Below are 24,496 nucleotides of genomic sequence, written 5' to 3' on the forward strand. Positions count from 1 at the left end.
GCTGTAATATCATCATCATAGCTAGGAGGTTATTACAGCCAGGACAGTAACAGGAAGTGCAGGATCTCCTCTTTCTTTAACATTGTTATGACAGAAAGCTCTGATAACTCTATTCTGTCTAACGTGCAGGCTGTGACAGGACGGTTAGGTTTTGACAGCATTACGATGCCAAGCCACATCTCTGCCAGCTCAACTTGATATGCGAGACTACTCAACCTGACAGAAATTATAGATTGCGTTGGTAGCTAGGATTAAGTGAATGGACTAAAGTTGTTGCAACCTATCCAAAATCTCAGACGCTCACACACTCGTTCTGGCGTCTCGTTTCTGCTCCTGCCTGCACAGACGCAGCTCAAGTGGGTAGAATTACCACGGACTGATGTGGAAGTGATTAGACAACATCACTGGCTGTGAGTGTGATCCAGATGAGGAATAGACAAAGATAATCTTTTTAAAAATAACATGCAAATCTTAATGGATTGACTCTATCTCGCCTGTTTAAGTCATGTGTCGCAGCTTGTTTGTTTTCGACGTGACCAATTATAATCACAATCGCACTGCAACACCAAAGACGAACGTTTGACACTGCCAAACGCTAACAAGAAAATAATCATAACTGCAAGTGCTAATATTTGCCCACAGAGTAAATGTTTTATTCATGGGACATCTGTGCCACTTGGAATCAGCCTGAAGCTTCGCAGCCCAAGTAAGAATTATTCAATTAAACTCTGTAAAATAGATGGGCGACTGTTTGCTGCTTTGATTTCATTTTTTATTTTCCAGCAGCCCAAACCTAACCCCATAACAATGCATCAATAATCTCTCAATGCTGCATCACCTCAACTGCCAATCAAGAGATGGACTGGGGCCTGTTTGCTTCCCTGATTTGAAATATTAATACAGGTTAGCCTTGTGAGATGCAAAAATGTAGACTGGGGCACACGCTGGCACCACAAGCAAGGCCGCAGCTTGACAAGGCAAACAAGAAACTCTTAAATAAATGATGAGTTTAAAGGTTTGGAGAGGCTCTCTGACATGAAATAACCAATGTACAATGAGTGCAGCCTTGACCCAAGGATTTCAACACAACCTGATCAGCATCAGCAGATACAAATCTTACAAGTACATGTAGCTTGTGCCCTTTAACACTCCAGAAATGCTTTGGGACTAGCACATTATACTGTACACAAACCTGGCTGGGTCAGGAGTTATTCATTCTGGCTTGAAGCAGGAGATAAAGTGAAAAAGAGCCAGAACCACTTCTTGACATTCATTCTTCTGTTTTTTGTCGGGTTGGGGGGAGGAAAGGTTGGAGAGTGTGTTGCTGCTCGCATAACTGAACAACTGTTTACGCTGACAGGCTGGACACATGTTCCCTCGGCGCTGCGGCTGCACCGCACACCTCGCAGTCCAAACGTGGAGTTATTTTAGAGGACAAACAGTGATTTTGGCGTGGCACAGAGGCGCATTCCACCCAGCTGTACACATCTGGGACAGGGAAGAAGAAAAAACTTAAGCGTTCAGGAATTGTCGGCATGTGAATACAAGATTTCAAGTGAAATATGTAGAATTCTTCATTGTATTGTGAGCTCACGGATTTCCTGGCTACCTGAAAATAGTCCTGATGATAGAATGAGATAATGCAGCATGAATTCAAGAGTTGGCATTAGGAAGACTTTCCCTGAGCCAGGCTGTGGCTTCCAGGGATTTGTCCAGATCAGTGCTCCACAGGCCTGAGGATATGCTGGAGCCTTCCACACTTCAGTTTGCCTGTGTGTGAGTGTGCACATACAGGCAAACATGTCCAGGAGGGACTGTAGACTCTGTACTTTTTTTCAGCTCAGAACAAAATTTTGAGGGGTGTGCAGTCAGAGTAAAGCTGAAGAAAGAGGAGAGCTCTGATTCTGCTTGACAGATTTAAGTAGGTGAAAGCTGATTGCACTATTAAACTCAAGGGGCCACTAAAGATATTAGTGGAGGTTCATCTTGCTACAGCTTTAGTCGATCCCTGCTTGCAGTCTGATCGTCCAGGTGTACAGAACTCCAAACACAACAATATATGTATCTGCTCAACAGTTCATAAATGAACATTTACCAGCTCCTGTTGCTATGCCTGTCATTAGAGTATTTATTACTGCTGTCAATGTAATATTTATAAACTATGAACATCAACTTCACAGTTTGAGGTACAACCACACCAGCAAAACAGGATTTACAGGAACTCTGCAACATCTCTATTAAATGGAACAAATATGTAGAATATTCTCAGCCTCATGTTTCCCTTTTTAGACGTTGGTGATCCAGTCAAATGTAACAATACAAACCTTTTAAACCAGGCGCATAATTTCTTCTTCACAACTGTGGGATATTGCAAACAGCAGCTGCAGCGCATAGCTGCACTTTAACAAGTTGGAAGAAGCAGCGGCACAACTTACATTTGTAGGTAATTTTCATTTCCATTATTTTTTCTTGTTTTGTGAGTCTCTTGATGTTTTTAATCTAGATGATGGTAGTTTTCACCCCAAAATAAAATTGCTGTTTACTGGCTTAATGAAAAGTTTAAATGGAACTGATCTGGATAAAGCCCTCATGCTTACCTCACACATTATCATCTGCATTGTCAAGAGATCACCAATACTGAAAGTAAAAGTCAGTTTCTGATTTGTTTGAAATATAGACTTTTTCTCACTCTGAACCCACAGAACATGAACGTTGTAGTAGATCTTTAAAGCTGTGGGTTTAAAATCTAATTCTTTTTACTTTTGAAGCAACGATTGATAAGTGCAAGAGGGCAGTTCTCATTTCTTAAAGACGACCAGTTTTCATGCACAGATTTTTAAAAATGTTTGTAGCCAATAAACTACTAAAAAATATGAGCTTTTTTTTAACTTACAGTAGTAGACCCTGAAGCAGGGTTAGCCATTTAACATTCTTGTAATGGCTAAGTATGTGCTAAAGGACTCATGCTTTTAGTACAAGCAAAAGTGTGCTAACAAGACTAGAGGCAAAGCTGCACGAACTAAGCCGAACCAGTGGTTCTCAAACTTGTTACATCATTCCCCACCTGGCAGGAAGAAATATTTTCACGCCCCATCTAAACAAAACAATGAGAGAAAAGCCTAGCAGCAACTTTATTTAGATAATAAACTCATTCACACTGAATCCTTCACAACGGTCAAGTTCCAAGATGGCACCTGTGTGTGCAGCTTTCCATCAGCTGTTACCTGTTTTGTTTTTGCTAACTGTTGACATCTGTTTTCTTCAAAATGTCTCCTTCAGTAATTCTTATTTGATCAAGCGTTTATTTCAAACAACTATTTGTCACTTTTGTCAGTAGACTGCTTCATTAGTCTGCACCGCTTCTTCTTATAAAAAAAAAAAAAGAAATCCAGAAACTTGTGAACAGAGATGAAAAATATTAGTGAGTTTAATACTGTTCACTCTTAGTGGCTGCAGTGAGCTTGTTTTTGACTGCAGAGCTGTGGCGGGGCGTGGTCTGCGGCGTGGCTGCAGGGGAGGCGGACGCACCAATCACGCCTCGCCGGCTTAAAACAGAATGAACTAGGTCCTGTTGTTGTTGTTGATGTATGTAGGCTGTAGCCTAACATGCTATCGGGTCTCTCGTGCTCCAATCCTGGGTTTCGGCACCACTGTCTGACAAACCCGACAGACCCGACCAAATGTTTGGACTTTTCAGTACACTTCTTTATTGCGGCTGTCGCCTTAAACACGCAGCTGCAGCTTTTCAGTGGATGCAAATATTATTAACTTGACTGACGCAAATTTCTTTGTTCCGTCGTAAAAGTGATTCCGATGTTAAACATTAGTTTTGCATGACTGCCAGGTAACTTGCGCCCCACCAATGGAGCGCGCCACACACTTTGAGGACCACCGCTTTACACCAACTGGCTTATCTATGTAGAAAACTGTAGTAATTTTGTTTTACTATTAGTGTTATACAAGAAACAGTTTCTAAACTGTAGCAGAGAAATTTGACAGTGCATTTGAAATTTGCGCATATAACTCGCCAGTTATTCATAGATTTGTGGTGGTTTAACAATCAGAAAGCATCATTATCATCATAAAAATTATAAATGCCTGGCTACGCACAATCATTACTTGTTATAGCAGCCTGATGGGGACAAACATCATGTGAAACTGCTGTATACATTTTATCATACAGACAGAGTTTTATGTCTTTTAACTTTTTAACAATGCACTTCTAAATCAGGGCAAACACACAAAAATCTATACAGAGCAGGGCCATATAAATACACTCACGCCATTTGCAAAGGATTAATCTTCCTTCATTAGACCTCGGCTGTATCATAAACTAAAACTTTCCCTAAGCCACAGAAATGAGCTCTTTGTTGACTGTTTTTGTCATTAAATTCCCTTCACCCTGTTCGTCGTCTCCAACTAAAAGCAAGAAAATATCAGGGGGAGAAAAAAAATCAATTACACCTTGCACTTCTCTGTGCGAGTCAGGGGCTTGTCAGCATTGGAACCTAATTAAATTAACCTCAAAGGGAGAGGGACTGGAAGCGCGGCCAGGGCACTCAATGATTAGCGCATCGATTTATTAAAATGGGCCAGCCGGCCGGCCAAGACAAGACCCTTTTTCCCGCCGGGGTCTTGTTTACTCCAAACCGTGGCAGTTAGAACTGTTCTGCTCTGCACTCCTCTGCACTGCACCGAGGAGTTAATTAGTTGTGAACGAGCAACCGTTTCTGAAATATTGTTTGAGCTGACTATAACGGGCACTGCTTTGTCCACGGTAGTGTCGCAGTAATGAACAGCCAACAATTTAGGCTGTGGCAAAAAAAGGAATGTCTCCTAGTTTGTTTGAAAAAAACAAAACAAAAAAAAAACCCACAATAAAAAGTAAGAGAAAATTTGATGAATAGAATTCAAGATTAGCTCCTTTTCTGCACGCATACATAGGACAAAATGCACACGACTAACATTTTTGTGCACTCTATCTGCCTGTCTCTCTTACCTCTACACACACACACACACACACACACACACACACACACACACACACACACACACACACACACACACACACACACACACATAATAGTTGTGTGAACAGATTCAAATGGAAAAATGGGATGTTGTCACAACAGTACAGTACTAAGTCACAGTGACCCAAATCAGGAAGAGATAAACAAACAGCAGAGGTCTCAGGTTCAGACCGCAGTGCCTCCTAATCCTCAGAGTGGGCCTCCCAAAGAATCTGCTGCTGCAGACGGTCATCAGGATATCCTGGCACTGACTCACTTTGTCAGTGAGCACGTTGCCATTGGACAAAAATATACTCATAACCGCACAGGAGAACTTTAGGTGGAGCTGGAAAACTCAAGCTCTTTTTAAAACATTTAACCTGTGATAGACTGGCAGCTTGTCCGGTATATAACCCACCTCTTTAGCAGAATAATTTACAGCTGGATAAGCAATTTAGAAAGTAGCTTGTAGTAAAGTAGTATGAATAATTTTTGGCAACTCTTTGATGATCTAGTTTGATGCCATTGTATTCTTTGTACCAAAAATATCTGTTCTCAAAGAGATGATTGAAATTTCACATTGCTACATATCTACCATGTTTATGTCTAAAATTCAAGATGCATATGTCTAACAATTCAATTCAATTTTATTTATATAGCATCAAATCACAACAACAGTCACCTAAAGACACTTTTTATTGTAAGGTAGAGCCTACAATAACACATACAGAGAAAAACCCAACAATCATATGACCCCCTATGATCAAGCACTTTGGCGACAGTGGGAAGGAAAAACTCCCTTTTAACAGGAAGAAACCTCCTGCAGAACCAGGCTCAAGAAGGGGCGGGGCCATCTGCTGCGACTGGTTGGGGTTGCAGCAGATGGCCAAAAGAGAAACAGTTTATTTGTAATTTACAATGTCATCTGAAAAACAAGTAACACTTTACATTGTCCCCTGTGAACACACATTAGGTTATTACTGAGCTGCATGCCATCGTAGGGCCTTCTGATTGGTTCCATTTACAGTACTTTGTTACAGTGAAGCATTTAGTTTGCGTTTCTGTGACTCACAGCGTCTTTAGATGCTCAATTTGTAAATAAAACAACTGATGCAACCTAATTAATAATTTCACATTTTAACATATAACTAATGCTCTTTTTTGTTCGCCCCTCAGGTAGTACGTAGGTTGCCTTATATTTAAACTACCTAATGTCTGACAAACTGAATGCAATGAGCAACATTTCAAATATAGAAATATTATCAGTGCTTAGATCTGGAAAGAATACAGTCATGGTGAAACTACACAACACACAACAAAAAAAATCTGGCCTTAAAATTAAGTAACCACAATCTTGGATTAATAACAAAACATGACATATTGCATCATATGGCGTATTTAATAACTATTAAGCCACAATGTAGAAGCACTGTGTGGAAAAAGCTGTTCCCATAGGAATTAAGAGGGTAAACAACAGCCAGTTGCTGGTGATTGTTTACATTTGATTAATTGATCATAATCATGTGTGAGCACCTGTGTATCATGTTAGAGAGAAAAATGCAAACCTCAATGAACTGAAGCAACGTTGTTAAGAAGGGCGGCCAAAATTCTGTTAAGGCATACAGGAAGTGATTACTTCAAGCTACCAAACCTTGGGAAACACTTACCTTTTCATACACTGCCAGTATTGTGGCTTAACCGTTCATTAATAATTAATGACAGGATAATGTGCTGTTCATCTAAGGTTGTGTTTACCTAATTTTAAGACATTGAAATTATTTTTTTTTCAAAATGTCCTGTTATATGTAAAATATTTGATATATAATATAGAAAAATTGTAGAAAATGATTCAATGTGTATGTTTTTCTGTCATGTTTCGGCTGTGTACAGGCAGGAGAAGGACCCAAACGCAAAACTCACGACAATGAAATTAAACTCAAAAAGCTGCTTTATTGCAGAATGGCATGGAAAACTAAACTGGAACATGGATGACTAACACACAGGGAAACACAGCCATGAGGGAGACTACGACACTGACAAAGAGAAACACAGAGCTTAAATACACAGAGGGATAATGAGGGAATGAGACACAGAAGGAGGGCACAGCTGGGAGAAATCAGGACTGACGAGACAAGCAAAGCAGGACACATTCACATAAGACACGGAACTTCAAAGTAAAACAGGAAGGATCACACAGAGACGCGAACTTGACACAGTGGAGACAGCAACTAAGAAACACAGAGACAAACCATAAGGCAGAGGACTCTAAGAACCGAAAGACACAGAGGGGAAATCAAACATGCAGACAGACTTACACAGAACAGAGGGGACACAACGAAACATGAAGGGCAAGGGATCGAAACTAGAAACCATAAGATAACTCACACAAGTACAATATTACAAACATCACAAGGAACTAAAAACGCTGGGTCAGGGGACCCAGGACCATGACATTTTCTCCTTTTGTGCTGATATGTAAAACCTAAGAGCTGACAGAGGGTGTCATTTCTTCGTGGCTGTAGCACCTGGGTTACATATGTTACATATTGTGTGATGAAAAACAAAGTGTTACTTTTTCCTGAAAAAAATTCAAGAACCAGGTAATATGAACAAAAGTATTTATAAGCTGCGCTAAGCTTGTTTGGTTTGTCTCATGTTAAGCTGCTTATCTGTAGCGTGAGGAATGTCGAGCCTGTATGGGTCACTCATTCCGTTTATGTTACTGGAAGAAATAGTCACAGGGACAACCCAAACCGTAAGTGCAATTAAAATGCCAAGAATAAGAGGAGCTCCCCAGCATGAGCGTATATTTAATCTTGAAACAACAGCACAACTGATAATCGTGCTTGTATGTATTCTTTTACTCGCTGTTATCACTCGCAATTATAACATTGTTTGGATTCCCACATTGCTGCTCATATTTCTAGTGGGCTGGCAGCTCACTGATGGAGGGCTTTCCCAGGGGAGTCTAGAAATGCCACCATTTTCAATGTATCTGATCCTGCTCCTCTATGCTGAGCTGACTGTAATTGGCAGCCTGTCCTCGTCACCGAGTTATTACATTTCCCCTTTCGGCTATCCCGTGTAACCCCTGGGAACACTTCACATTGCGAGCGAGTCCCACGAGTACCCCTTCTGTAGGACACAGAGGGCCAGCGATACAGTGGTCCTCATGGTAACTGCAGTCTCTCTCTGGCCAGCACTCTCTTTGACTCTCCGTAATGGGCCATCACTGGGATTTCCAGCGTATAATGAGGCGCTAAGTGGAAGATAGCACGGCGCCGATCGTTTTGAGATTGCAGAGTGTCCACAATTAATGCACGAAGGTGGATATTCTGCATTTTGAAAAGACTGGGGGACAATTATGTGCTAATGCGGCAGCAAAAAGGGCCTAATGCATCACTCTTCAAAAAGGTGCAAAAAGAGTTTACTTTCCCACTGGACGCAGGTCCCTTTCAACTCGACATCTCCCCACGAAAGGTTTTTTATGATGCGGCGGCACGGGGGATGATTTATTCTCCGCTAAAGTCATCCAAAGTCGAAAATAAACACAGGTTCAGTGGCTGCCGCTGTCACTGCTAAGTAAACACAGACCTGCCTGCAATTAAAGTCCCGGCTTCCTCCAGTGGAGCTGACGTCTTGGTCGTGCAGGAGTGGCGGGAGGCCACGGTCCATTTCCTGCGTATTTTCTTAAGGAATAATTGCAGACACTGTTTCGTATGATTAAGGTGATCGCACAATTTCCATATTGTTGACTCACACTTGGGGACGGTATGGTCTGCAGATACACAAGCTGGTAATTGAACGGGGAATGCAGATGCAATTATCTAGTGTGCAGTAACTTGCCTGTGATCAGTTTTTCCACTTGTTTTAGACTCCATGCTGAGACCTGACACTCATTTGCTGTGCGAATTTAAATCAGCATTCTCCCCACTCTAACTATTGCAGTTGCCGAAGAAAACAAATCCCAGGGTTCCTCCGCTGTGCCAGCGTTGTACAAACCAGCGCTGGTCTGTGCCTCACAGCTTGCTGACATAAACAGCAGTCACACCGATAAGAAACACAGGCATTATTAGTGCAAGTACATGGAAGTTGCCTCATTACTTTGCTACCTCTGCTGAGGAAGGATTGAATTAAGTATTCATGCTTCTCTATAATTCCCCTCTGCTTCAAGTAGAGCAAGGCTGATTTATCACAAGTTAAGAAAACTATACGGTGTATGATGAGGGCGCAAGTTCCAGGTAAGACCCTGTCATTATCCAAAACTAACCTGCAGTCTAGACGACATTGTATGTGAGAAGGAGAAGACAATTAAGGATGTTTTTCAGACAGACAGCTGCAGCATGGATCCGGGGAACAGAGGATGCAACTCGATACCTTAGAGGGGAAAAAATGCACCCTTAGGACCTTTTGAGTGCATAGCAAGTTAAACAAAGACCTTCTCACAAGACTAAGCCTATTACACAACTTTCTGTAGCCTGCACCAGCCTAATCATTACATTTTTATGCACGTTTAAACCACTTGAAGAGTTGCAATGGAAAATGGAACATCCGGAGATTAAGTTGTGGTTAAGTATATTTAAAGTGGACGTATTTATCAGCTCTGTATCTAATCTACAGAGTAGCTTATTTCGCTTCATCCTGTCTGAAACAAACTCCTTTAGTTACTTTTTCTCTACTTTCTTTTGATTCAACCAAGTATCGTGACAAAACACAGACACGCTGGTCAATTTTAAGTGTCGGAGAGGCAAAGCTAATGCACACGCATGCAGAAGTTGCATTACTGTCCAAATTCAGAGGCTGCATCTTCCTGAGGACCCGGCCTTCGTGGTCTATGTGAGCTGGGTCCTCCAAAGGTCGATAGGCCAGAAGTGAGTGGCTGTGAAATAGGATGATCTAGTCTTCAGTTTTCTGTCACCAGCTGTTTAATCAGTTTTCCGTTTGACGTTTATTCAGCTGTGTGAAAACTATAACTTTAATCTCAGCCAAACCGATTTACTTTATAAATCGGTTATTTATAAGCCAAACAATAACATTTTTAAGTGATCTAAGTGACCTATATATCATGTTTAACCTGAGTAGCGAAGCGGAGTTAGCTGTTCTCGCTCCGGATAGCTATCGAGCTGGTGGGTCACAGATGTCTCCGAAAACTTCAGAGCACTTTTGCAAATATGCGATGTCTTGAAAAACCAAGCAGATATTTGAAGTTCACACAGCTACATTCTCACATGAAAATATCTTAAAACTTTATTTTGTGACCCAGAAAGAGTAATAACAGTAATATTAAAACTAAGTAGCAGCCGCCATTGTTAGAAACTGGACCTGCCTGGGCCGCGCTATGAATTCTGGGATATGGTGGGCCATGAAAGATACACCCGACCCATCCTTTAGATCTGGGAAAAAGGAGAATGTATTTGTCGGCTGCATTTGGAGGAGTCTACGAGTTTGGACAGCCTTCCTTGTAATCGGTCTACAAGTGCGGCCTCAGGAGGATGCAGCCCATGAATTTGGACAACCCTAATATATTTAAAGCCACGGAGTCGGTAGTGAGCAAAGAACATTTTAATGGGTCTTTAATCAACAGAATCAATTAAGCTAGGTGGCTAATATGTATATACATTTAAATGTGTTAATAATGTCTGTGTAAACACTTCCTGTGATTATTTTCATGTTAGCGTCTGCGTGCTTTCACGTTTTGTAGCAGCAAAGCGTGTCTGTTCCAAGCGTTGTCACAATCTCGAGTTGTCTGATTGGCTGCTCTTCATCTCTGCTTACCTAAAATCTGCCTTGGAGGTTGTGCAGACAAAATTGCAAACAATTACTGGGTGCTTCAGCAAGTGCCTAAACTTAACCATAATTTTGTCAGACAAGTTATGTTTGAAATTACAGGAGCAGAATGTGGTTATTCAGGCATCTAGGCTCCAAGCTCCAGGCAATTATGTTACATATACACATTAGAGAATGATAAATAGTCATCCCCAGGAGCCTATGTGTGGATGCTGGGGTGGTGGAGGGGTTGAAACAGCACACAGCAAAAGAGAACAGCAGCACAGACGTGTCAGAGGGAGAGATGGGAAATTTATAGCTTAAACAGATCATCAACTGGCAGTGCGTGTTTGGTGCATTACTGTACTCTTTATATGACACGTCATAGCTTGTATTTTGCTTTATCTGAAGCGGTTAGTAGGCTCCTGTGTACAACATATGCTTAGTAATGGCTACAACTGAATATTTAATAAGAATAAAGTACATTGGTGGCATACATACACTGACCACTTTATTAGGCATACCCTGCAGGGAATCATTCCTGCCTGTGGCCATCTCCCTGTACAACTCATCCACCTAACACACTGTATACTGCAATAGCTACACCCTTTTTGCACATGCCCTTCTTTCTTATTCAGATAGTCTGGACCCATTTTTACCTTCAAAGCTGCCCTGGTAAAAACCTTAGTAGCATGAATTCAACAAGGTGCTTGAAACGTGCTCAGAGGTTGTGGTCCATATTGACATGATAGCATCATGCGGTTGATATCAATAGCATCCCAAAGGTGCTCTGTTGAATTAAGACCTGGTCACTGTGGAGGACCTTTGAGTAAAGTAACATGTTTAAGAAACCACTTTAAGATGATTTGAGCTTTGGGATGTTATCTTGCTTTACATAACTTCAGCAGGTCAACTTGACCAAGTCTACATGCCTAGATGCATTGATTGGATAGCTGATTAGATATGTGGATTAAGAAGCTGTGTCAGCAGGTGTATCTAAACAACACTTTCCGTTGTGTTTGTATCAAAATGTATTTGCAACACAACTGCAGTATGAATACTGCTGATAATTCCAACCATAGAGGTGGAAACACTTCTTTAGCAAAACGGAGAATCTGACTTGCATGTGGCGTTAGAGTAAAAATAATAACCACCAACATCATTAGCATTTCTCCTTTAGGCAATACAGCTTTTTTGCACCCAGTTTCTTCAGCCTGATCAATTTTGTTGTTTGACTAACATACTAATTGTGCTTTCATCCTTTGAGCCAAGATGCTAGCTTGGTACAAAAAAAATATTGAACAGAATGTAGTGGTGCCATGAGGTTTTCTATGACTCGCTGGCAAACACTGGTTGTCAAAAAACTTTGTAGGAAATGCAGAAATTCTCAAATAGAAGCAGACAAAACAAATTCAGGGCAGCTTAACGATAACTTCAAAGGCTTCAGCGTAGACTTTTTGGAATGTACTGAACATAGATACAGTAGTGTTCAAGAGAGGTTTACTGACCAGTACTTTGTAGTAACTTGGATGTTTAGTGGTTTGATTGATTCATTCATAAAAAATAAAAATTAACAGGCACACTTTAATTGGTGCAATTTATGAAGCATACTGTAATTATCACGGAGCTGATTCACTTGATCTTCAGTAGGTTCCGAGCAAATATTTTTGCTTTCTACAAGATTTACGTGTTTTATCATGCCCTTAATTTAACTGCAAAAAAAAAAAAAAAAAAAAAAAAAAAAAAAAAAAAAAAAAAATATATATATATATATATATATATATATATATATATCGAAAGAAGATGTAGTACTGGAAAGAGTGACATCATAACACAGTTTCCCTGAAACGTATGAAGTCACTGTCTTCTGATATCCAACAACACGCTGCCCAGTATTTGTAAAGCGGCAGGAAACATGCCAGTTTACATCACCTGGAATGACACAGAGTCAGAGAATAGAGTAAAAATGCAGCAAATGGAGCGAAGCGGAGAAATTCATCTGCCAATTCTCTGCCATCTCAGCTCAGGTCAAGTCTGGTTTGAAACGCACGCACAAGCCTTTCCTTGTTTCGCTCGTTCCACCTCAGCGACTCCAGTGTCAGGGCTAAATGAATGAATAACAAATGACCAAAGATCTACGTGGATAACAGACATTATTTTCCGTCTCCTTACAAATTAAAACATGAACTTGGAACAGGTAATCAGTGAGGAATTTAAGTTTGCCAGCAGTATCGGTCACTTTCTGTTTGAAAAGCTCATGATTTTCCACTAGCCTTTAGCTCATAATTATAATGAAATTACAGTATGCTTGTATGCTAAATGTTTTGGCAGCAGGCAAGAGGTTGAATATAAAATACTGAGGTAAAGATTATGCCTGAATATCTGAATATGTAATTTAAAATGATACAATTGGCACATATGGCAAGAAAGCTGCATTTTTAAGCACCTTGGGATCTGCCTCTTATAGTATACTTTTTATAATTTTGGCAACATGTTTGTTCTTGATTTCTGTTCAGTACAAGATCACAACCTTGTAAGTTCACTGTGGCTAACATGTTAGCTAATGCAACCCAAACAACAAGTTCAAAAAAATTCAGTGAAGCTGGACTGCAGCTGCAGACTGTTGCCTAAAATATGACAACATGGGGTTACAATCTACATTGCTCCACCACTGTAAAAATGAAACGCTCACCTCCCCTTGACAGTAACCTAAGCTTCTGTGTATCACAGAAGGGAAGTTATCCAGTGCGGGGGGTGAAGAAGGAATACCGCCCGCTTATTGTGGCTTCCAACTACAGAGGACTGTATATCTCTAACATCTTTAACAGCAGACAATCCACTAATCACCAGGGTCATATTTCATCATGAGCTGCCGGGCCTGTCCCGCGCCTGTTTTCTCCACAGTGACATGTGGGGGGAGAGAAAAGAGTGAGAGACAATGGAGAGGCAGACTTAAGGTATTGTTCATGGAATGAGTGTCCTGTATGTTTGACACAAGTGATGTAAAACATTTTTTTTAAAAACCAAAAAGCCAGAAGAGCAGGATCACGATAACAAAGCAGTGCCAAAGCTGTCAGGCCTGTTATTTAAATGACAGCATTCGTTTTGTCAGTTTTATTGAGAAACTGACCAAATTTGGCCGGTTTGATGTATGATATTAGCATGCAGTTTTAAACGTAAGTATCTTAGTTGAAACAACTGCACACTTCTAATTTCTACTTGTATTGCCCTACTATAACTCATCTGTTTTTAAAAAATTTTTTTTTACCTGTTTTCCCAACAGTTGGGCCAAGCAGAAGGTTCTAGCGCAGGGGTGTCCAACTCCAGGCCTCAAGGGCCGGTGTCCTGCAGGTTTTCGATATTACCCTGGGTCAACACTCCTGAATCAAATGATTCGTTAATTGCCAGGCCTCTGGAGAACTCAAGACATGTTGAGGAGCAAATTCAGCCATTTAAATCAGCTGTGTTGAATCTAGGACAAATCTAAAACCTGCAGGACACCAAAGTACCAAAAGTGGACCTGCAAAAAAATCACCAATTCAGGCTGCTATGTTCACTGAATAGTGCAGAAAACAAAAGACCAAAAAAAGCTTGTAGCTAATTTACCCTTAGCTAAGATTAAAACTAGCTAAAATTAAAACCCCTTATACAACAGTACAGGTTTTTTGATAAACAGCTGGGTGCCTGCATGAAACATTTTTAATGTTTTTGGTGTGTATTTTACTTGAATCTTATCTCAAACTGATTAGCACGTATCTGTGAGACCGTCCAACCAAGCTAGCTTGTCTTAGTTGCTAACATAGCACAGTAGCCTCGTGTTAAGATATTTGTTTTACTTCTATCTCTACAAAACCAAGATGCCAGTGGCCCCAGTGTTAAAATCAAGGCTTCTCTAGATAAAACATGAGCTGAAATAATGAAGTTCAAAACAAACAGAACTGAGCTTGGAAAAAACGAGCTCGTTTTAGTTGCTAACATTTACGTATAGTGCCAGTATACAGTATTTTATTTATTCCAAAGATTGAGTGATAGTAACTGCACCCTTAGTGGCATATGTTACACATGGTAGCCAGCTAGTTACTTCAAAAGCAAGCTGTGACAAACATCAGATACACCCTGGCAGTCTGGTGATCTATTTAAACTCCCAACTCCCATTTCTCCCTGTGACATGTTAGTGCTGCTGTCCTCTGTTGCTGCCTGCTGTTTCAACCCTTCCACCACCCCAGCATCCGCATGTATATTCTTATGATCCAGTGTAAATTCCAGCATTGCATTTACATATGCAGTCTTTTTGCCTCTATAATGCACCAGTTGCTACATGCAATATCGTTTGTCAGCATTCGCAGATGTTACTCATCTCAAGAATCCGTGTGAGGTTTTGGTAGCTCTTGGCAGCTGTAATAAATGTCAGAAGCCAAATGAGAAAGCCATGAAAGTTGCATGTACAGAAGGATGTTTTGTCAACGCTTTAAAAAAGACCGGGTTCAGATGGAGTCATGATGTGAAATCTGATGTTTTTTCTCTTTGCAGCTAGCCAAATGTGACCCATAACAATCAGCAGCCACAGGTGCACTCTGTTTCTTGAATCTTTTACATGGTCCGATGGAAAAATATGGATTTTAATAAGTCCCTTCAGGAGCAGCAGAGGGCGGGAGCCTGGGAAAGTGGATTGAGTGAGGCGTCCTGTGCATTGCATTAAATTCTCTTTTAAATGTTTCATAATAACAGGCACGCAGAGTTGGAACTTTCTGAACTGGAAACTGACAAACTTGTCTGTTTGAAGATGCCATTCAGACCTACTCCTTCTAACCTAAAGAGACCCAATTTATTGTTAACTTAGACTGCAGCTCTGTACACTTCAAATTAGAGCCCCAATTTTGGGATGTACTATTCAGTACCATTTCCCTCACATGCTTGCTTAGCTTAAGCTCCTCAGTTATTCAGGCTCGGCTCAGTACTCAACACACTCCTGTGAGGAAAAGCAGGAAGGGAGAGACAAGTTTAAGTCTGAATCTGGATTATGGATTTGTATCAATTTATTTGTGGCCACTCAACCAAAAAATCTGTGGAAAACACAGTGAAATACGGCTAAGTGGGTAAAAGCTGGAAGCCTAAGAGCTTCTGTCCATTTTAACTCCTTGTTCTTCTGTGACCCTTTTTTGCCTCGGCCAATTATTACACAGCCGGCCTCGGTCTGTCAGAGGCGCCTTTCTCATTAGCCTGTCCCTAGTTCGCTCCATGGGTTTAATGAATAGTGCCTCCATTACACAAGTTTACCTTCAACTCTAACAACAAGACTGTGTTAAGAGCAAGTACAGACGAACAAGGACAAGTCACACATCAGTGGCGTCTCTAACAAGAAACAAGAACAAAAACTGTCCCTTTGGTGGGTTTACTTCACTTGGGAATGCAACTTGCATTTAGAGATTTCTAAATGGGGCTTGCTGTGATTTCTTGCTATGGCTTGGCTCCCCCTAGTGTTTATTATGACAACCGCCATCGTGAGGTCAATACTGGCAAAATCTGCTGTTCCAGTAATCATCACCATGAGATTATTTAATCGCTGGAGAGCACAGAGCAGCACATGTGCAGATTTGAATTATTAAACAGTCGACAAAGCAGCGTGTCCATGTTCAACTACCATGCAGACAATTATAATCAGCAGCGATCCAGTCTGATGTCATGAAGAGCTAATTTCCTTCCTGGCACGCTAAAGCTAAACGAGAAGCCAGAGAATAACACTTTAATAGGTCAGCTAGGATGGACACAAACCCGGTGAGGCGTGTGTCAAGACCACTTCTCCGTTTTAAGTGTATTTTAAACTTACGCCAGATGAGACAAAAAAAAAAAACAGCAGCTCACACTGCCTACAACAACCAAATTCAAACTTTCCCGATGGTGCGTGGTGTGGACGCCATATTGCTAAAAATTGCATGATTATCAAAGTCTGCACGCGTTCATCTATGTGTCTGTGTGTGGTGTAAAGTGTGCATGCGGTTCATAGCTTTCACCAGTTAAGGAACAGCTCCTGGCTCACTGGCTGCGTGCAACAGTGTGGCCTCGAACCACGGACCCGCTCTTTGCCAAAGCCAAAGCCAGAATTAGAGATGGCGGTGAAGCTTACCGCGGGCCCCTTGTTGTATTTAGATTGGCAGACAAACAGCAGCTTCGCTTGAGTCCTGTTTACAAAGAACTCCTGTCCACATTTGTGGGAAATGTGCCTGTAACGCTCACGTAAACAAAAGTCCTGAAAGGCCCGCTGCTCCTGTCCTTTCTCTCCCCTCTCTTTTAGACAGGCATCAGTCCAATAATATGATGTTTTGGTTTAAAATTAGAGGAGGAACTCTCTTGGAAATGACATCTCTGCTAGCCCCACAATTAGATTGTGTGTACTCACAATGTTGGAAGTCGTTTCTTTTTCTTTTTTTCCCTTTTTCCTTGTTTTGTTTTGTTTTTTGCTGGTTTGGTTTTAGGACCATTTCTAAAAGTGTGAGGCAAATCACAGAGCAGTAATCGCATCTGATGCTGTCATGGGATGGCAGCTGACCATCTGCATTATGCCATACAGCTTTTTCAACCTAAATACAATTAAAAAACACACACACACACACACACACACACACACAAATATGGCCCTCGGCTGTCTTGAGCAGATTCAGGACAGCCCAACTGCAGCCCTTGCTTTAACTTTATGAAATATTTTCAGCATTTTAGCTTTCAGTTCCAGACAAAATACCAAAAGCTAGATCATAGGACAATGATTAAAGGAACAACCCAAACTGAAAAATAATAACAGAGAGGGTTTAAAATAGAGTACATTAAAATACATGGCAAGGGAAATCCTATCCCTGAGAGAGGGTCAGACATGTAATTTGAAAAAAAAAGAAAGAAAAAAAGGCAAAGTTAAATGACATGTAGGGAGTAATTATAGAGTGAGAATAAACAGAATGAACTGAAATAATAAAATACCACCTAGGCCTGTCAAGAGTGTTCTGTGGGCCGAGGGAAAGTAGCCTTGGGTTTAAAACAGGGCAAGGTTGCCATCCATCCCTTCTGTTTGGCATTACGGGAAACTATGGAGCATTTCACCGTGTTTACTCAGCTCAGAACACACATTAGGCTGCAGGGATTGTTCCAGCAGCATATCCTTCTGTGCAAGACTTAATGTAAGGCTAAGTTATTCTTTTCTCTTCAAAGTTTAGGACATCGGACAGCAAGCCTGAATAACACCTCATCTTCATCATCATTATCCTGTCGAAGGTGTTACTTCAAAGAGCAGAGCACTTCATTTGATTCAATTCCCCTCAGCCCATGTGCAGACATTATGGGTGTCACATTACCCTCATAGTGATGGATAGCATCATCCCATATCCACAGCCTGTGCTCTATTACGGTGGCCTGTGATTGATTGCACGAGGACTCAAAGTGAAAGTGATGGATGGGTTTTTGGAGTTCACCAGCTCTGTCTTTGTTTATGTAATCATATTGCTAATCTTTAATATCGGTACTGCTACGTGTTAATGTCTACTTTCATCCATAATCTTCTGGGACGACCAGTTGGTGCATCCTCCTGCTATTCACCCAAAGCTTGTGCACTATTATGTAGTGTAATTGGGGTCGACTACACTGCGCCAGGTGTGTTATCTGGCAAACGGTAAATGGACGGGTTCTTATTTAGTGCTTAGTGCTCTTCTCTACTTGAACACTCAGTCACCCAGTCACACCCAAGTGCTTTCTATCTAACATTCACACTGTAATGATTGCGTCACAGAGCAACTTTCGGTTCACGATCTAGTCCAAGTATACTTCAGCATGCAGACTGGATCAACCAGGTGTTGAATCACCAATCTTCTGCTCCACCTCCTCAGGTTTAGCCACCCGAAGTGGCTGAATGCTTTTTATCACATACTCCTACATTTTCTTAAAATTTGCTTAAAATGTGCAAACACAGTAGAAGTAGAATTCTGGATTTGGTTCTTTAAGTCATGACCAGTAACAGTCTTCATGATTTCGTTATTTTAGATTTGAATGACAATTCTGCTCTTCAGACTTTTATATCTCCCAAGTATGTACCATTTTTGTGGCTCTTTGGATAATGCTAACTTTGCACTCTGCACCTCTTTGGTCGGGATTCAGGAAAGGGTTGCTTATAGTCAGCTGAAAACCCTTTTAGATGAAAATAATATCCTCTGGAATTTTCAGTCTGGTTTTAAATCTCTGCATAGCACAGAATCTGCGTTGTCTAGGGTTGTTAATGACATCCTCCTGGTTGCAGATGTAGGAGATCATGTGATCTTGGTTCTCCTAGACTTAACAGCTGCCTTTGACATCGTGGATCACAATCTTTTACTATCTCGCTTAGAACACTGTGTAGGCATTCGTGGTACTGGTCTGCAGTGGTTTAGGTCTTATCTGGCTAAAAGAACGTTTTGTGTCAGTCTTTCTGATTTCAAGATCCTCCTCAGCTCCAGTCCCATGTGGGATACCACAGGGATCAATACTTGGACCTCTGCTTTTCTCTCTATATCTCCTGCCCCTTGGCTCTATTTTTAGAAGACACAAAATTGCAGATGATACGCAGGTTTATATGCCCCTAAAAAAGAAAAATTACTTCTCCATTCAAGCACTAAACAAATGTCTTGAGGAAGTGAAAGCTTGCTTGGCTCTTAATTTTTTTTAACTTTAATGAAAATAAGACATAGGTTCTATCTTTTGGGTGTCGCTGATGGGTCTTTTCCCGTGGACATGGGCCATCTAACACAGTATGGAAATCCCACTGTCACCACTTTGGTCTTTAAAATGGATAGTGATTTTAGATTTGACAGTGAAGTGAGGGCAGTAGTGAAATCAGTAGTGAAAGCCTATCTTGTCAAAAGATGATTTCAGAACAGTAATCCATGCTTTTGTTACAACTCGGCTGGATTACAGTAACTCATTTGGCTTGCTAGTAACTTGGTATCACGTCTTCAGCTGGTGCAAAAACAGCTTTAATTGGTAAATGGAGAACGGAGCATATTACTCCCATTTTATCCTCACTACACTGGCTGCCTGTCCATGTTAGAGTTTGGAGAATTGCTTTGGATGATATAAAAAATGGGATGTAAAAAACACATTTTATGGATCGCTGCCGTGCGTCTTTAGAGCGTCACCTTGAGGGCCATCATCCAGAATATACTCGGTTGTTTAACGAGTTTATTAACCTTACAGTGTATACTAATGTGTTCCTCTAACAGATTAGGTATGACTGTTTTTCCTATTTGGGAGAGGGAGCATCTTCAGAAATAAATGGGATAAACTAGAACACTGACATTTCCCTCAGCATCCTCGGCCAACCTCACTAATACGCTTGGACAAAACAGGAGAAAATTCCCTACAACTTTTTTATTTTTAAGATTTGCCAGAAGCGTTGAGTGTGTTCCCTCTTCTGTTACAGCCCTCCTCCTGGAAAGATTAGTTATATATATTACTTTTGTTTTGTGAGTTAGCTTCTTGAAGTACTCCTGAAACCAACGGATAATGAAGCATGACATTTATGTGGCACTCCAGAGTCACATCCTGATGGTCAGGGTGGTTTGTGGGTGTATGAAGAGCAGGAATGAAATGCCACATTCCTGATTCAAGTCTGTGGTTAGCTGTACGCAACAGAAGCACACTGGTTAATGCAAGGGAAAGATTGTGGTTTTGATTAAATGTCATCAAACATAACTCCTGGGATCCCTGGGACACACAGACCCCTCCACCATGCTTGGTGTTCCCTCAGACAAGCTCGAGGAGGTGGCCAAGGAGAGGGAGGTCTGGGCTTCTCTCCTTAGGCTGCTGCACCCCTGATCCAGCCCTGAATAAGCGGAGGAAAATGGATGGATGGACCAAATACACTCAAAAAACAGATTCAGGTCCTCCTTTCAAAGAACACATGCAAATTATGTTAGTTGTTCACAAATGCAATTAAAAAATACCAAATTAATTTGATTTTCTTTGTGTAAACCTAAAATTATTCAAAACCAGCAGAGGCTGATTCTGAACACAAAATGAATGAGTTTGTTGGGGCACTGGGGGTAGGAGGAGTACATTTTTGCACTTAAGTATTTGTAAACTCAAAGAAATCAATTCAAGCCCCTCTTTAAGCTTAAACATTATTTTTAATCTCATTCAACGCAAATGTAGCACTCCAGCGTTACTGCAATTATTATTCGTGTGGTGAACCTAAATTATTTTCTCTCAAAGCAGTCTTTGTCACAAGAACACAAAGTTACTGAGTTACACAACGGTCCGCCTTCTTTGAAAATTTTGCGCTCTTTCAGGATCACCTAAATGAATGCAGCTGCTCTTGGCCTCTCTGTACTTTTTGGATAAAACTACACCTTCAGGTAAGGTAACATATTATTTTTCCATATATCCAATTGTGTATTTCTTTATCAGCTAAATCTATAATGCTATTTATCATAGAAGCTTGTAACAGTTGTTTTTTGAACTTTTGGTGGTGCTACCATTCTCTTCTCTGCTTGAATACTATTTTTTTTTTTTTGACATTATAGCCAGGTCTTTTCAAAAGTGCCTTGTTTTAGAGGAGAAATTGTGTAGCTGCCAACTTTTAAGTCGGAGCGTGTGCTAGCTTATTAGCAGCTAGCCATTGTGCTCAATGAAAGATGATGTCCTATAGCTAACTTCTTTCTTACTGTTTTCTTTTTATAATCTAAAAATGTGGTATTCTGTGTTTATTATTATATGCCATTTTCTAGTAGAAAGTATCGTTTTGAGGTGTCTCTAAAAGCACTGCATAGTTTACTGAGGGTGCTACCAAAAGCGAACCATGTGGCCGGAAGAGTAACTGTAGTCAGCACAATGCGAACTCCCGTGATGTTCAAACCTACTTATTATTATGAATGATTTCGGCTACGTCTACACATGCACGGGTATTTTTGTAAACGGAGATATTCCGTTTTCATTTCAAGAAATAATCCCGTCCACAGGTAAACGCAAAAATGAAGGAAAACGCTGCTAGGAACATGCCAAAGCAACAGGTGGCGATATATTCCTAAACTCAGCTAAAAACAGTTTAGGTCTTGACAAACTTCACTGATGGTTCAAATGTTTAGCAACTTTCAGTGTGTTGATTCAGCAGTCTGTATTTAAACTTCTAGTTTATTATATTTGTGTATGTTTTATTTCCAGGTGAATGCAGAGTTCCTGCAGATCACTACAAAACCCCTGCAGGCGAAGTTCTTGGCTCAGCTGGACAATTTAACAGACAAGCTGATGCAAAATTTTCAGGGAAGCAAAGGAGCAAAGGGCCAAAAGATCAAGGATATCATGGCGATCAGTAGTTTGGTCAGTACTAATGATAAACCCATCAATTAAATGCAATCAATCAATTCCATTTTTTTCACCATTTTTTTTCCACCCTTGCATTAGTGTGATGACATCGACATAAAGAGGGAGCATACTCTTAAAAGCCTGGTGATCTACTTTAATGAAGATCCAGACCTACTGTTCAAGGAGTATCTGGTACGCTTATCACACTTTCTTTTCTAGATTCAATTTGAGTTAGGTTCATCGCACACAAAATCCTCATATATTCAAAAGAGACAATATAATTGTGAAATAGTATTATTCTTAATAGTCATTGTTGAAACTTGCACTGGAGAGCACTTTTTAAGGGGATAGTTTCAGCAAAAATTCAATTGTTCATTCTTTTGGTGCTGCCATGTAGGTATCTACTGCCTCTATAAACACAGTAAATGTGGACAAAACATTCATCCATTTTCTGTCAGTGTTTCAATTCAGTTTATTTATATAGCGGTATATCACAACAACAGTCATCTCAAGGCACTTCAGAAAGTAAACACTCCAATGGAGTTCAGTTTATTATGCCAATTAGTAAAAAGTCTTCATTATAAGGAACACAGCAGATTGCATCAAGACACTAACTAGTGTCACTGCCATTACAGCAATCTCCTGGTTTCAGGAATAATGTGCATAAAACAAGCTGTTTCAAAAGGTTCCCAATTGTGATGAAATAAGGGAAATTGACCCAGCCCACACACACATACACACTGATAGACACTGGAGGAGCTCCTGCTCTATATCAAGCCCCTCCCAAAGGGAGGTACATAATACCTGAACCCAAACTATTGATAGGAAACAGATTGACGGGTTTTATTTATGTTTGGAGTGTTTATAGAGGCGGTAGAGACCTATGTTTCAGCACAAAAGGATACAAAAGCTGAGTTTTGCATAATATGTCCCCTTCCAAGTGACAGAGCCCTTAAACCTGAAACAACCTGTTTTTCAGACCACCTCCACTGAGGATGAACGGTTGAGGTCCACTGCAGCAACTGTCACTGTATTTACACCATCAGAAGAGAAGGCATTCAGGAGCCAGAGGATGTTGGAGTTGTCATTGAAGGTACTACAGTTATGAACAACCTCGGTAGTGTCATCATGGCATTCATCGTCCTCTTTGGACTGATTTATGCACTTGATCTGAGCTATCCAAATGACCACAAGTACACTTTTGAGTTCTGTCAGAAGATTTTGATGAATCTGGATGGACAAAGGCTCAGTACAAAGATGCAGCAAATGAAAATGAAGATGTTTGCTTAGGCAAACAAGACCCAGCACAAAAGTTGATTTTGGCCTTTTTATATCTTTTGTTCAAACTGTGACCTTTTTTTCTTTCTTTTTTTTGGCCAAATGGAAGTTGTCTATTTTTGTCTGCTGTTATGTTGTGAGTGATGTGACCTTTAATCTGTACTACTATAGATGGATGAAAAGACTGGGGATTTAGCTCAGAAAAAGTTTCATGGTTGTAACCACCATTTTCTTTTTGATTGCTTTTGGGATTTGCAAAGGTAATAGAAAAATGTTGACAAGTTTTGTGTCTTCCAGAGTTTTAAAGTTGGTCTTCCCGTTCTTATAAGCTTGTAAATGTTTACATGTAATTGGTTTTGGAGAAGTAAAGTTGAAAGATTTTTTTTTTATTAAAATACCTCCCCCTTGGTAACAGAAAAATGTTCGTCATGAAAACACACACACACACACACACACACACACATATATATATATATATATATATATATATATATATATATATATATATATATATATATATGTATATGTGTATATATATGTATGTGTGTGTATTTATGTATGTGTGTGTGTATTTATGTATTGTTGGGTTGTTTCAAATCTTCAGTGACTGCCATACTATGGTGTGAATTGAAATGTTTAGTTGGTTATCATTGTGAATTTGCAAGTGTCACTATAAATATATACAATGATTCTGAAGTGAAATCTGATTTTACAGATTCCAGTTTGTTTTCAGTATTGCCTAGTAGTACAGAGGTGAGTGCTATTCAGATTTGACAATCATTACAAATGTACGTCAGCACTTTTTTGTGAGCACTTTGATTTTTGTTAAGGTTGATTTGACCATGTGACATGTATGTTTATTTACAAAATATTCTGTTTCTGCTTTTAATTCAAGTGAATAAACCTGAGTTGTAAAAACAAATTCATTTTGTCATTATTTTAATAATTAAATTAGTTTTCTGGTAATGAAAATTATGATTTAGTTGAACTCAAAATAATGATTTCAATGCAATGAAAATCTAGCTCAAGTGAATGACATTGTATTGAGTTGGACCAACCAAAACCTTTCACATCATTTTAATGTACTTTTTTTCATTTTAGCAGTATTTACGAAATTGTGTTCTACTGAC

At 40.2% G+C, this 24,496-nt stretch overlaps 1 long non-coding RNA gene across 1 annotated transcript; it reads left to right on the forward strand.

Moving 5' to 3' along the window:
- Positions 1-20,758: 20,758 nt before the first annotated feature.
- Positions 20,759-23,061, forward strand: LOC113029229 (uncharacterized). The gene is made up of 3 exons (XR_003273362.1): positions 20,759-21,142; positions 21,948-22,103; positions 22,188-23,061. It is a non-coding gene; the product is annotated as an uncharacterized LOC113029229 (long non-coding RNA).
- Positions 23,062-24,496: the final 1,435 nt, after the last annotated feature.

This window comes from Astatotilapia calliptera, chromosome 9 (assembly GCF_900246225.1).
Source record: "Astatotilapia calliptera chromosome 9, fAstCal1.2, whole genome shotgun sequence".
Classification (NCBI taxonomy): Eukaryota; Metazoa; Chordata; class Actinopteri; order Cichliformes; family Cichlidae; genus Astatotilapia; species Astatotilapia calliptera.